General features: G+C 42.7%; 1 protein-coding gene across 3 annotated transcripts in view; it reads right to left on the bottom strand.

Moving 5' to 3' along the window:
- Positions 1-12,283, bottom strand: part of KLHL29 (kelch like family member 29) — a 553,446-nt gene that overhangs the window by 123,256 nt on the left and 417,907 nt on the right. The gene's annotated exons all lie outside the window — the stretch shown is intronic.

Genomic DNA, 12,283 nt, shown 5'->3' with positions numbered 1-12,283 from the left:
TCAAATTATTTTTTAAACAATAATGTTAATATTTAGCATTTATGTGTAGAGCTTTTCATCTTCAATGTCCTTTAACAAGGAAACAATTTATTCTCTCAGCTAGTGTTATACGAAATGCTGAAGTACTTAATGCTTTTTTTGCCTTGGTCTTCACAGACAAGGTCAGCTCCCAGACTGCTGCACTGGGCAACACAGTACGGGGAGGAGGTGAGCAGCCCTCAGTGGTGAAAGAACAGGTTAAGGGCTATTTAGAAAAGCTGGACGTGCACAAGTCCATGGATCCAGATCTAATACATCCAAGGGTGCTGAGGGAGTTGGCTGGTGTGATTGCAGAGCCATTGGCCATTATCTTTGAAAATTCATGGCAATCAGGGGAGGTCCCGGATGATTGGAAAAAGGCAAATATAGTGCCCATATTTAAAAAAGGGAAGAAAGAGAACCCAGGGAACTACAGACCGGTGAGCCTCACTTCAGTCCCCGGCAAAATCATGGAGCAGCTCCTCAATAAATCCATTCTGAAGCATTTGGAGGAGAGGAAGGTGATCAGGAACAGTCAACATGGATTCAACAAGGGCAAGTCATGCCTGACCAACCTGATTGCCTTCTATAATGAGATAACTGGCTCTGTGGATATGGGGAAAGTGGTGGATGTGATATATGTTGACTTTAGCAAAGCTTTTGATACGGTCTCCCACAATATTCTTGCCAGCAAATTAAACAAGTATGGTTTGGATGAAGGTGGATAGAAACCTGGCTAGATTGTTGGGCTCAACGGGTAATGATCAATGGCTTGATGTCAAGTTGGCAGCCAGTATCAAGCAGAGTGCTCCAGGGGTCGGTCCTGGGCTCGATTTTGTTCAACATCTTTATTAATAATCTACATGATGGGATAAATTGCACCCTCAGCAAGTTCGCAGATGACACTAAGCTGGGGGGAGAGGTAGATATGCTGGAGAGTAGGGATAGAGTCCAGAGTGACCTAGACAAATTGGAGGATTGGGCCAAAAGAACTCTGATGAGGTTCAACAAGGATAAGTGCAGAGTTCTGCACTTAGGAAGGAAGAATCCCATGCACCGCTATAGGCTGGGGACTGACTGGCTAAACAGCAATTCTGCAGAAAAGGACCTGGGGATTACAGTGGACGAGAAGCTGGATATGAGTCAGCAGTGTGCCCTTGTTGCCAAGAAGGCTAATGGCATATTTGGCTGTATTAGTAGGAGCATCGCCAGCAGATTGAGGAAAGTGATTATGCCCCTCTATTGGCACTGGTGAGGCCACACCTGAAGTATTGCATCCAGTTTTGGTCCCCCCACTACAGAAGGGATGTGGACAAATGGGAGAGAGTCCAGCGGAGGGCAACAAAAATGATTAGGGGGTTGGGGCACATGACTTACGAGGAGAGGCTAAGGAAACTGGAGTTATTTAGTCTTCAGAAGAGAAGAGTGAGGGGGGATTTGATAGCAGCCTTCAACTACCCGAAGGGGGGTTTCAAAGAGGATGGAGCTAGGCTGTTCTCAGTGGTGGCAGATGACAGAACAAGAAGCAATGGTCTCAAGTTGCAGTGAGGGAGGTCTAGGTTGGATATTAGGAAACACTATTTCACTAGGAGGGTGGTGAAGCACTGGAATGGGTTACCTAGGGAGGTGATGGAATCTCCTTCCTTAGAGGTTTTTAAGGCTCAGCTTGACAAAGCCCTGGCTGGGATGATTTAGCTGGTGTTGGTCCTGCTTTGAGCAGGGGATTGGACGAGATGACCTCCTGAGGTCTCTTCCAACCCTATTATTCTATGATTCTATGAAAGTGGCAAATATTTTTATTTGTTTTTTTTTTTTTTTTAAATTGTTCTGAGCTGTATCTTTCTTTAAGTGGCATTTTCTCTAAAAAAATCAAAATGGCAAAATTGTAGGTGGTGTTTAATATAAAAGCTGAAAAACAAAAGAAAATTTTCAATATTTTTAGCTTGTTTGAAAATTGCACCCTCTTGAATTAAAATAGGCTAATAATGGTAGATTCTATATTTTTTGTATGAAACTGGACCAATTTCAACCCCCCATAAAACCTTAAAATGCTCCCATTTTCAAATTACTTTGAGTATTTCACACAGCCTTACTTACAAGACACCTATGAGTTAAGGAAGTAGTGTTATTGCTATTTTATGCATTAGAAAACAGGCAAAGAGAAATTGAGGCTATTATTGTCAAACTTGTGTGCTTAAAGTAAATCCAGTCTCTGGATCATAATCTATAGTAAATTCATACTTTGGCACAAAAATATGTGGTCTGATACTCTATAGCCCAGGGGTGAGCAAACCTTTTGGGCCGAGGGCCACATCTGGGTGGGGAAATTGTATGCAGGGCTGGGGCAGAGCGTTGGCGTGCGTGAGGGAGTGCAGGGTGTGGGAGGGGGTGCGGTGTGCAGGAAGGGGCTCAGGGCAAGGGATTGAGGCAGAGGAGGGGTGCGGGGCATATGAGGGGGCTCAGAGAAGGGGGTTGGGGTGCAGGAGGGGTCCGGGGTGTGACAGGGGGCTCAGGGCAGGAGGTTGGGGTGCAGGAGGGGTGTGGGGTGTGGCAGGAGGCTCAGGGAAGAGGGTTGGGGGGCAGGAGGGGTGCGGAGTATACGAGGGGGCTCAGGGCAGGGAGTTGGGGTGTAGGAGTGGTGCGAGGTGCAGGCAGGGGGCTTAGGGCAGGGAGTTGGGGGGTGAGGTGCAGGAGGGGTTCAGGCTCTGGCCCAGCACCGCTTACCTAAAGGGGCTCTGGGGTGGCAGTGGTGCGCACCGGGGCCAGGGCAGGCTCCTTGCATGCCTGCCCTGTCCCCAGCCCCGCGCCGCTCCAGGAAGCACTGCGGCCCCTGGGGGAGGGGGGACAGAGGGCTCTGCGTGCGCTGCCCTTGTCGCGCCTCCAGGTACCTTCCCCAAAACCCCCATTGGCCGCGTTTTCACGTTCCCGGCCAATGAGAGCTGTGGGGGGCGGTGCCTGGAGGCAAGGGCAATGCACGGAGCCTTCTGCCTCCCCGCCCGGGTCTGCAGGGTCATGGTGTCGGCCACTTCTGAAAGCAGCACAGGGCCTGCGGCACCATGGGAACAATCCTGCGGGCCGGATCCAAAGCCCTGAGGGGCCGGATCTGGCCCGCAGGCAGTAGTTTGCCCACCCCTGCTATAGCCTGATTAGGAATAGAAGTTGTGGATTCTTAGTACCTCTGAAAATTAGGTTACTTTTTAGATAACTTAACTTTAGGCTCTCCAATTTGAAATCATGAGAGCAAAGCCACAGAAATAACCAGTGTCAGAGCCAGGAACAAAATTCAGGAGTTCCTGGCTCTCAGTCCAGTGTTCAGAGTACTAAATTGTGACTCTCTTGATCAGGACAACAAAACAACCTTTTATTGCTCTAGTCTGCTGCAAACATCACACCACACAGGGAAGCAGAAGCCTCACATAGACAAGGAAGGAGAAAAAGGTAGCAGGGCTTTAAAAGATCTTGCTGTGCTTGCTGTGAAAGGAGACTTGTGTCTAGGCTATGGCATCTGGTCAGGACATACAGGTAGAGAGATAAGATAGCAAATTGTTGCACCTTGCTCTGTTAGATGAACCATCATAGCATACAGCTGACACCGAGGGCTCTTCCACAGATAGATTTACAATGACAATATGCTCTCAACATCCAGGAGATGTTGCTAATCTGGGTTTGAGGGTTTTGGTTTTTTTTTTTTAAATTGACTAGCCACAAATCAGGCAAATTTGAAACATATTTTTGGTTTGCCAGATGATAAACTGAAAACTGCATCACTCTTCTATGCATCTGGTATGGCAACACTCCATGTCTGGGGCTGTCAAATTTTAAATAAAGAATGTTCAGCTGAAATACGCATCATTCTTTGTGGGAGAATTTAATATTTGAATCTTTTAACTGTTCTTCTCATGGGCACATACGACCTGAAAGAATTACAGTGCTGTGCCACAGTGCGATGGGGTCACTGAGACAGAGCATTACCCGCACTGTGAACTGTGAATTTGAGCTAAAAGTGCCAGGAAATCAAATACCGTGATGCAGGACAAATGACATTTCTGAAGACAACAAATACCCTGTTCTCTGACTCTACATTTAAATCCTGTAGCAGCATGAAGCAAAGGGTGACAACATACGGTGAGAAATGCAGGAAATGATAAAGGGGTAAGGATGTTAATAGCTCTGACAAATTAAGACAGTCCGGAGATAAAGACAACTTCAGTTTCCGCCCCACAACTAACTTGGTTCCTTTACTAGCAATTCCATGTAGGAATTTTGGTGCTTACCAGAAATTTTCTTTCTTCAAGCAGTAAACTCCACAGGGCCTATGATGGGCCTTCAGCATGCTTCTAGCTCTGGAGGTTGAAATCTGACCGGTCATTGATAAATGTAACTATAAATATGCCTAGTGCTGAGCAAAGAGAAGGATGGTGATATTGTTGAGTGTGACAGAAGGGAAATGGGAAAACTATGGGAGGAAGGATCAGAACTTTGGTTTTGGCCATGTTGCAGTTAAGCCAATAATAAGACATCTGAGAGAATATGTCAGAGACAGAGATGTGGGCAAGGCATCCAAGAGGACATGTCAGAGAGACAGGGAAGTATCCAAGGGGTTGCTTAGAGAGTTTTTGATGTCTGGCTGAAGTGATATATTCTTCCCTCTGGACATTTCCAGTACACTGAGTACAGCTGATACTTTAAATTGAATGTCTTTAAATCCAGAGTGAGGCAGTCCTGAAGTAATGTGAGCATGTAATATATTTTTCTGCTCTTGATATATTGCTGCTACTAGTTCGCCAGTTTTTAAACCTTAGCCAACTTAAACCGCTTTGTTGGTGGACTTTTCTCTAGCAGCCAAAAAAGTAAAGATTTACCTGCCTCTTCTTAGATGGTTTCCTTTTACATTTTAGACAATCAGCTTTGTCAGAGTTGAGCTGTGTGATGGGATGCTAGGTAAACAGGTCCTTTCTAAATGTCAGGAACAGGGGCAGTTCTGTTAGGCGGACTAGGCCCGATAATCACAGTCTCTGCACTTATCATTATTTATATTATGGTAACACCTAGACGCTGCAATAAGAATCTGGGCCCCATTGTGCCAGGCACTTTATAAAAATATATAAGCAATGTATTGCAGCAAATATAATGCTGTTCAAATCAACAGCTCTCTCCTCTTCCTGACTTTCTGTATTATCTGGAGCAGAAGTAGGAGCAGCATACATGAGAATATAAGAACAGTCATACTGGGTAAGACCAGTGGTCCATCTAGTCCAGAGTCTTCCAATAGTGGCTGGTGCCAGATGCTTCAGAGGGAAAGAACAGGGCACTCATTGAGTGATTCATCCCATGTCGTCCAGTTGTAACACTTGACAATCAGAGGCTTAGGGACACCCACAGCATTCCTGACCATTTTAGCTAATAGCTAGTCATAGACTTATTCTCCATGAACTTGTCTAATTCTTTTTTGACCCCTGCTATACTTCTGGCCTTCACAACATCCCCTGGCAGTGGGTTCCACAGGTTGACTGTGTGTTGTGTGAAGAAGTACTTTTATTTTGGTTTATTTTAAACCTGCTGCCAATTAATTTTATTGGTTGACCCCTAGTTCTTGTGTTATGTGAAAGGGTAATTAACACTTCCCTATTCACTATCACCACACTATTTATGATTTTATAGATCTCTATCATACCCCCTCCTTAGTCGTCTCTTTTCCAAGCCAAACAGTTCCAGTCTTTTTAGTCTCTCCTCATATGGAAGCCGTTCCATACCCCTAATAATTTTTGTTGCCCTTCTCTGTACTTTTTCCAATTCGAATGTATCTTTTTTGAGATGGGGTAACCAGAACTGCATACAGTATTCAAGGTATGGGCGTACCATGGATTTATATAGTGGCATTATGACATTTACTGTCTTATTATCTATCCCTTTCCTAATGGTTTCTAGCATTCTGTTAGCTTTTTTGACTGCTGCTGCATATTGAGCAGATGTTTACATAGAACTATCCAAAATGACACCCAGATCTCTTTCTTGAGTGGTAACAGCATTTTGTATTTATGGCTGGGATGTATAACAGAAAGCCATACAGCAGGTACTTTGGCCAGGAATGGGATAGCACTTTTGTGGATACCGATCCCTAATCTTGTCACCTGGCAAAAACAGTTGATATGTTATTGTGCCTACAAACAAAGAGACCAGTTCCTTGCTTGTCAATGTTCTAGCTGTGTACTGTCTACATCTCTGGAAGTAGGGTCAATTATTCCTGATCTATTCTTTGCCGGCTTTGACTGTTCATTTGTGCAATACACAGGCAAAAAGAGATTCTCTGTACATATGAGTATGATCTCAAGAGTGAGCAACCCGGATTCACCTTTCCCACTTACTTTTTTAGGTACATCATGATGGGTGAACTGTTTGGTATAGCTGTATAGTCTCTCTTGAGTATGGAAGGATTCTATGCCTTGGATTACTACCATGTTCAAGTATTCTTCCTATTCATCCAGGTCACCATATGTGGTTAGGATCTGTCTGCTTCTGAGGAATGGAGGTTTCTCTTTTCATCCACTATTGATCTGCCCTGGGTAATTCTGACAGGGCTTTGAACTTGGTTGGCCATGACAGTAAGGTCAGAATTTCCATCTCTTATGGAGTTTGATCCATGGTGGTTTGCATGCAAGACATCGTCATCATCAAGAGACTCAGGAGGCACTGTATGGTGGATTGTGAGGAAGACTGAATCATCTGTATGACTTTCACTGACTTCCATTTTTGCTCCTGGGAGCTAAAATGTCTTGTGATGAATTGTCTCTTTCTGCACCTCCGTATGAATAATTGTTTGAACAGCTGTGAGCTAGTTCTTCTCTTTATTTATCATGAAGTCCTCGACTGCATGCCAAGTGTTCACTGGGGCCACATTAATGGATGGTGGCTGAGTCAGGCCATTTAAAAAGGTGTCAATATTAACCACTTCCTGTCTGAGAGTTCTAGTAGAATCACCAGGATCTACATCAACACGTAGAGACTGTTCTAGATTTCATTTTGATAAATAGGGAGGAACTGGTTGAGAATTTGAAAGAGAAAGACAACTTGGGTGAAAGTGATCATGAAATGATAGAGTTCATAATTCCAAAGAATGGTAGGAGGGAAAACCGCACAATAAATATAATGATTTTAAAAAGGCAGACTTTAGCAAACTCAGGGACTTGGTAGATAGGATCCCATGGAAAGCAAGTCTAAGGGGAAAAACAGTTCAAGAGAGCTGGCAGTTTTTCAAAGAGACATTAAGGGCACAAGAGCAAACAATCCCATTGCATAGAAAAGATAGGAAATATGGCAAGAGACCACCCTGGCTTAACCAGGAGATCTTCAATGGTCTAAAAATAAAAAAAGAGTCCTACAAAAAGTGGAAAGTAAGTCAAATTACAAAGGATGAATATAAACAAATAACACAAGTCTGTAGGGACAAAATTAGAAGACCAAGGCACAAAATGAGATCAAAATAGCTAGAAATATAAATGGTAACAAGAAAATATTCTACAAATACATTAGCAGCAAGAGGAAGACCAAGGACAGGGTAGGCCCATTACTCGATGAGGGGGAGCAACAATAACAGAAAATGTAGAATGGCAGAAGTGTTAAATTACTTTTTTGTTTCAGTTTTCACCAAAAAGTTCAGTAGCAATTGGACATCTAAATTAATAAATGCCAGTTAAAATAATGAAGTAGGATCAGAGGCTAAAATAGGGAAAGAATAAGTTAAAAATTACTTAGACAAGTTAACAACAAGGAGTCTGGTGGCACCTTAAAGACTAACAGATTTATTTGGGCATAAGCTTTCATGGGTAAAAAACCACTTTTACCCATGAAAGCTTATGACCAAATAAATCTGTTAGTCTTTAAGGTGCCACCGGACTCCTTGTTGTTTTTGTGGATATAGACTAACACGTCTACCCGCTGATACTTAGACAAGTTAAATATCTTCAAGTCACCAAGGCCTGATGGAATACTTCCTAGAATACTTAAGGAGTTGACCAAGGAGATATCAGAGCCACTAGTGATTAATCTGTGAAAAGTCATGGAAGACAGGTGAGATTCCAGAGGAGTGGAAAAGGGCAAATATAGTGCCAATCTATAAAAAGGGGAATAAAGACAACCCGGGGAATTACAGACCAGTCAGCGTAACTTCAGTACCCGGAAAGATAATGGAGCAAATTATTAAGCAATCAGTTTGCAGATACTTAGAAGATAATAAGGTGATAAGTAACAGACAGCATGGATTTGTCAAGAACAAATCATGTCAAACCAACATCATAACTTTCTTTGATGGGGTAAGAAGCCTTGTGGATGGGAAGAAGGAGAAGTGGTATATCTTGATTTTAGTAAGGCTTTTCATACTGTTGCACATGATCTTCTCATAAATAAACTAGGGAAATACAACCTAGATGGAAATGCAACCTAAGATGTGTGCATAACTGGGTGGAAAACAATTCCCAGAGAATAATTATCAGTGGTTCACAGTCAAGCTAGAAGGGCATAACAAGTGGAGTTGTGCAGGGATCAGTTTTGGGTCCAGTTCTGTTCGATATCTTCATCAATGATTTGGATAATGGCATACAGAGTACACTTATAAAGTTTGCGGACGATACCAAGCTCCGAGGAGTTGCAAGTGCTTTGGAGGATAGGATTAAAATTCAGAATGATCTAGAGAAACTGGAGAAATGGTCTGAAGTAAATAGGATGAAATTCAATAAGAACAAATGCAAACTACCCCACTCAGGAAGGAACAATCAGTTGCACACATACAAAATGGCAAATGACTGCCTAGAAAGGAGTACTGCAGAAAGGGATCTGGGAGTCATAGTGGATCACAAGCTAAATATGAGTCAACAGTGTAACACAGTTGCAAAAAAAAAGCAAACATAATTCTGGGATATATTAGCAGGAGTGTTGTAAGCAAGATACGAAATGTAATTCTTCCGCTCTACTCCATGCTGATTAGGCCTCAGCTGAAATATTGTGTCCAGTTCTGGGCGCCACATTTCAGGAAAGATGTGGACAAATTAGAGAGGAGCAACAAAAATAATTAAAACATGACCTATGAGGGAAGACTGAAAAAATTGGGTTTGTTTAGTCTGGAGAAGAGAAGACTGAGAGGGGACATGATAACAGTTTTCAAGTACTTAAAAGGAGGAGGGAGAAAAATTGTTTTCCTTAACCTCTGAAGATAGGACAAGAAGCAACGGGCTTAAATCACAGCAAGGGCAGTTTAAGTTGGACATTAGGAAAAACTTCCTAACTGTCAGAGTGGCTAAGCATTGGAATACATTGCCTAGGGAGGTTGTGTAATCTTCATCACTGGAGATTTTTAAAAGCAGGTTAGACAAACACCTGTCAGGGATGGTCTAGATAATACTTAGTCCTGCCTTGAGTGCAGGGGACTGGACTAGATGACCTCTTGAAGTCCCTCACAGTCCTATGATTCTATGGAGCTGTGATAAGGTGGATGGTAAGGATCATTATCTGAAACATGAACTATAAGCAAACTGAGTGAACCTGCTGTGGAATGAGCAGTTAGGGATATGGCAATGTGTCTTCTTGAAGACTTGGCTTAGGAGAATTTCCCTTGCAATACAGCTCCTCCCTGAACTTCAGCTTTCACATAAACTTACTCAGGCACTTCAAATCCAGAAGTGCTCTGTTCCCGCCCATTTTCTCAAGGGGTAGGAATCTCCTCTATAATCCCAGTCTGAAGGAGATGGGATACCTTCTTTTTTGATATGTATGCATATTTCAAAGCAATGGAATAAGCTGAAACAAAACTTGGCTATTCTGGTTAATTCTACTGAGTATGTCTCGGACTACGGCCGATACCCATTTACCCAATATGGCAGGTGGCCATTTGTCTGCACAGGAAAGAACTGAGACTAGTTATGCACAGAGGAAGAATCTGGGATCCAGGGCATGTCTACACTGCAATTAAACACCCTGGGGTGAACCTGTGTCTGCTGACTTGGGCTTCTGGGACATGGCTATGGGACTGTTTAATTGTGGAGTAGACATTCAGGATCAGGCTGAAGCCCAGACTCTGGGACTCTGCCAGTGGGTAAGGTTATCTTTTCACAACCTTTGCCTTTTTCTTTCCAGACCAGAGCTTTGGATAAGGGCAAGCTACAGCATCCTCGGTCAGAGTCCGAAAGAGATTAGGAGATATCTGCAACTCTGAGTTTAAAATGAACAGGGTTTTGGGCACAGGGAAAAAGGGAGGATCTGGGAGTGAGGGCTGGACCCTGCTTGGCTTTTGTCCTTTTGTCTTACTCACATAGGGGAGGCACAGATGAGGAATTTCCTAGCAAGATAGAGGTGTGTGTGTGCGCGTGGGACGGAGGGTCTCCTTGGATCATTTTACTTTTAATTTGCCCCACAGAGCTGCTGCTTCTTTGATCCCTCACCTGGGTGTCTAAAGGCAAGTTGCTGATGCCTGGAAATTTTTGCTAAGGATGGCAAGTCTCCAAAGGGAATTGCAGTCACCTGATCAAACAGAGGGGGGACTGCAACTGCTCCAGGGAAACAGTCTCTACCCCAATATACCCTGGTGCTAGACTTTTCAGTTTTTGACAGTTTCTGACTCCTGCTCCTCAGCTCAGACCACACCCTTTTGGCTCACAGCTAGGGTATCTGCTAAATGCCGAGTTGTTTTGTATACTGTGTGGTATACAGATGATTTAGCTACCTCACATCCAACATCACCCTTAATTTTTTAACAGAGTAGTGTCATCGCCTTCAAATGCCACAGAAGAGTTAACTATAAAACACATTCATAATTCACAGAGAGAGTAATGATGGTCAGTCAATATTCTAGAAAACACACAGGTTGCTGAATTAGAGGCTCAGAGGCACGCAGTTCCTTTTGAGCAGCATAATCAGGGAGAAAAGAAGAGTCATGGTTTTGCAATGACAGGTTTTTGCAGTAAATGTGTGATAAGAGGTACTTCTGTTGGATTCTCATCTCTGCTCATGGTTTCCACTGACTATGAAGAGAATTAAACATTTAAGTTGGGGGTGGGAAAAAGGGGATATCCATGATGAATTAGCTGTAAAGCTGAAGAGAATTTGCTGTACATCCTGACCAATTCAGCAGGGAAAGTAATCAATCCATTTACCTCTCTACTGAGAGAAATGGCAGGTAGATAAGAGGATAATGAATTCCAGGCACAATACTGATAAGAGGGACACTTAAAATGACCAGCCTGAATATATTCCGTAGTTAACAATGCTGACAAAAACAATGACAAAGAAATAATTTATTCATAGAAAATGAAGGTAGACTTTTAAATTAAGGTAGCTATTAACCAAGGTAGCTTTACTAACCAGTAACCACTAGTGAAGTATTGAAGTATTGTAGCAAAGGACACCTTTCTCCCCCCCCCCCCCAGTTTGCATGTTGTTTATAATGTGTCGGCTAAGTTGTGAGACCTTGCAGTTTACAAATGGGGATAAGTTTTTCTCCGCTTTGGACAATTCTAGCTTTCCCCCGCCTTCTGGTTAATGCAATAGCAGTTCTTAGGCAGCCTTGCATATTCATTTGCAATCTGAATTCATAATGGTTTTGCTCCACCGCTGCCATAACCTCTGTCCCTTAATCTTTCAAGGGATTGACACAGGTATTTTGCCTTTGATAATAAAATGAAATAGTGAACTAATTTCAAGCCTAATTTTTTTTTTTAATAAAAATGTTTGCTGATTCATTCCAAATGCAGCATTAAATTAAGTTAACAAAACCACAACTGTCTGAAATAACTTTAGATGCTAAAGTTATTTCCCTGCCCCAGAGCTGAGTGTTGTATGACCACTTGGTGCAACAGGATGTGCTTGACATATATAAGTCACTGTAGCTACTGCATCTGACCAAAATAAATCCCATATTTGCTCAAGGTGCTTAAGGTCATGGCTCAGAGTAGGCTGCTCCATCCCGATTAGTTTCTCAAATTTCTCTTTACTATTTGAAATCGTTTATACAATTTAGAAGAATATTTTGGACGATTATCCTCTTGGTAAGTGAACCAAGTATGCTGGATTTTCAAGTATGTTGGGTTTTACAATGCACAAGCAAGCGTGCTATCTAACCATCTAACCTTCTGGCCCAAGAGTATTTATTAATAATTATTGTTATTATTTTCAACATTTGCAGAAATACACTCTAATTTCTTAACAAATCCCTTTCCCATATTTTGTTACTGGCATCAGACATGGAGGAGGTGTAGTAGTTATTACAGGAGGTGTACTA

The sequence above is a fragment of the Malaclemys terrapin genome, chromosome 3 (assembly GCF_027887155.1).
Source record: "Malaclemys terrapin pileata isolate rMalTer1 chromosome 3, rMalTer1.hap1, whole genome shotgun sequence".
NCBI lineage: Eukaryota > Metazoa > Chordata > Testudines > Emydidae > Malaclemys > Malaclemys terrapin.
Note: the sequence above shows the minus strand (reverse complement) of the source record. Positions and strands in the feature narration are given on the sequence as shown.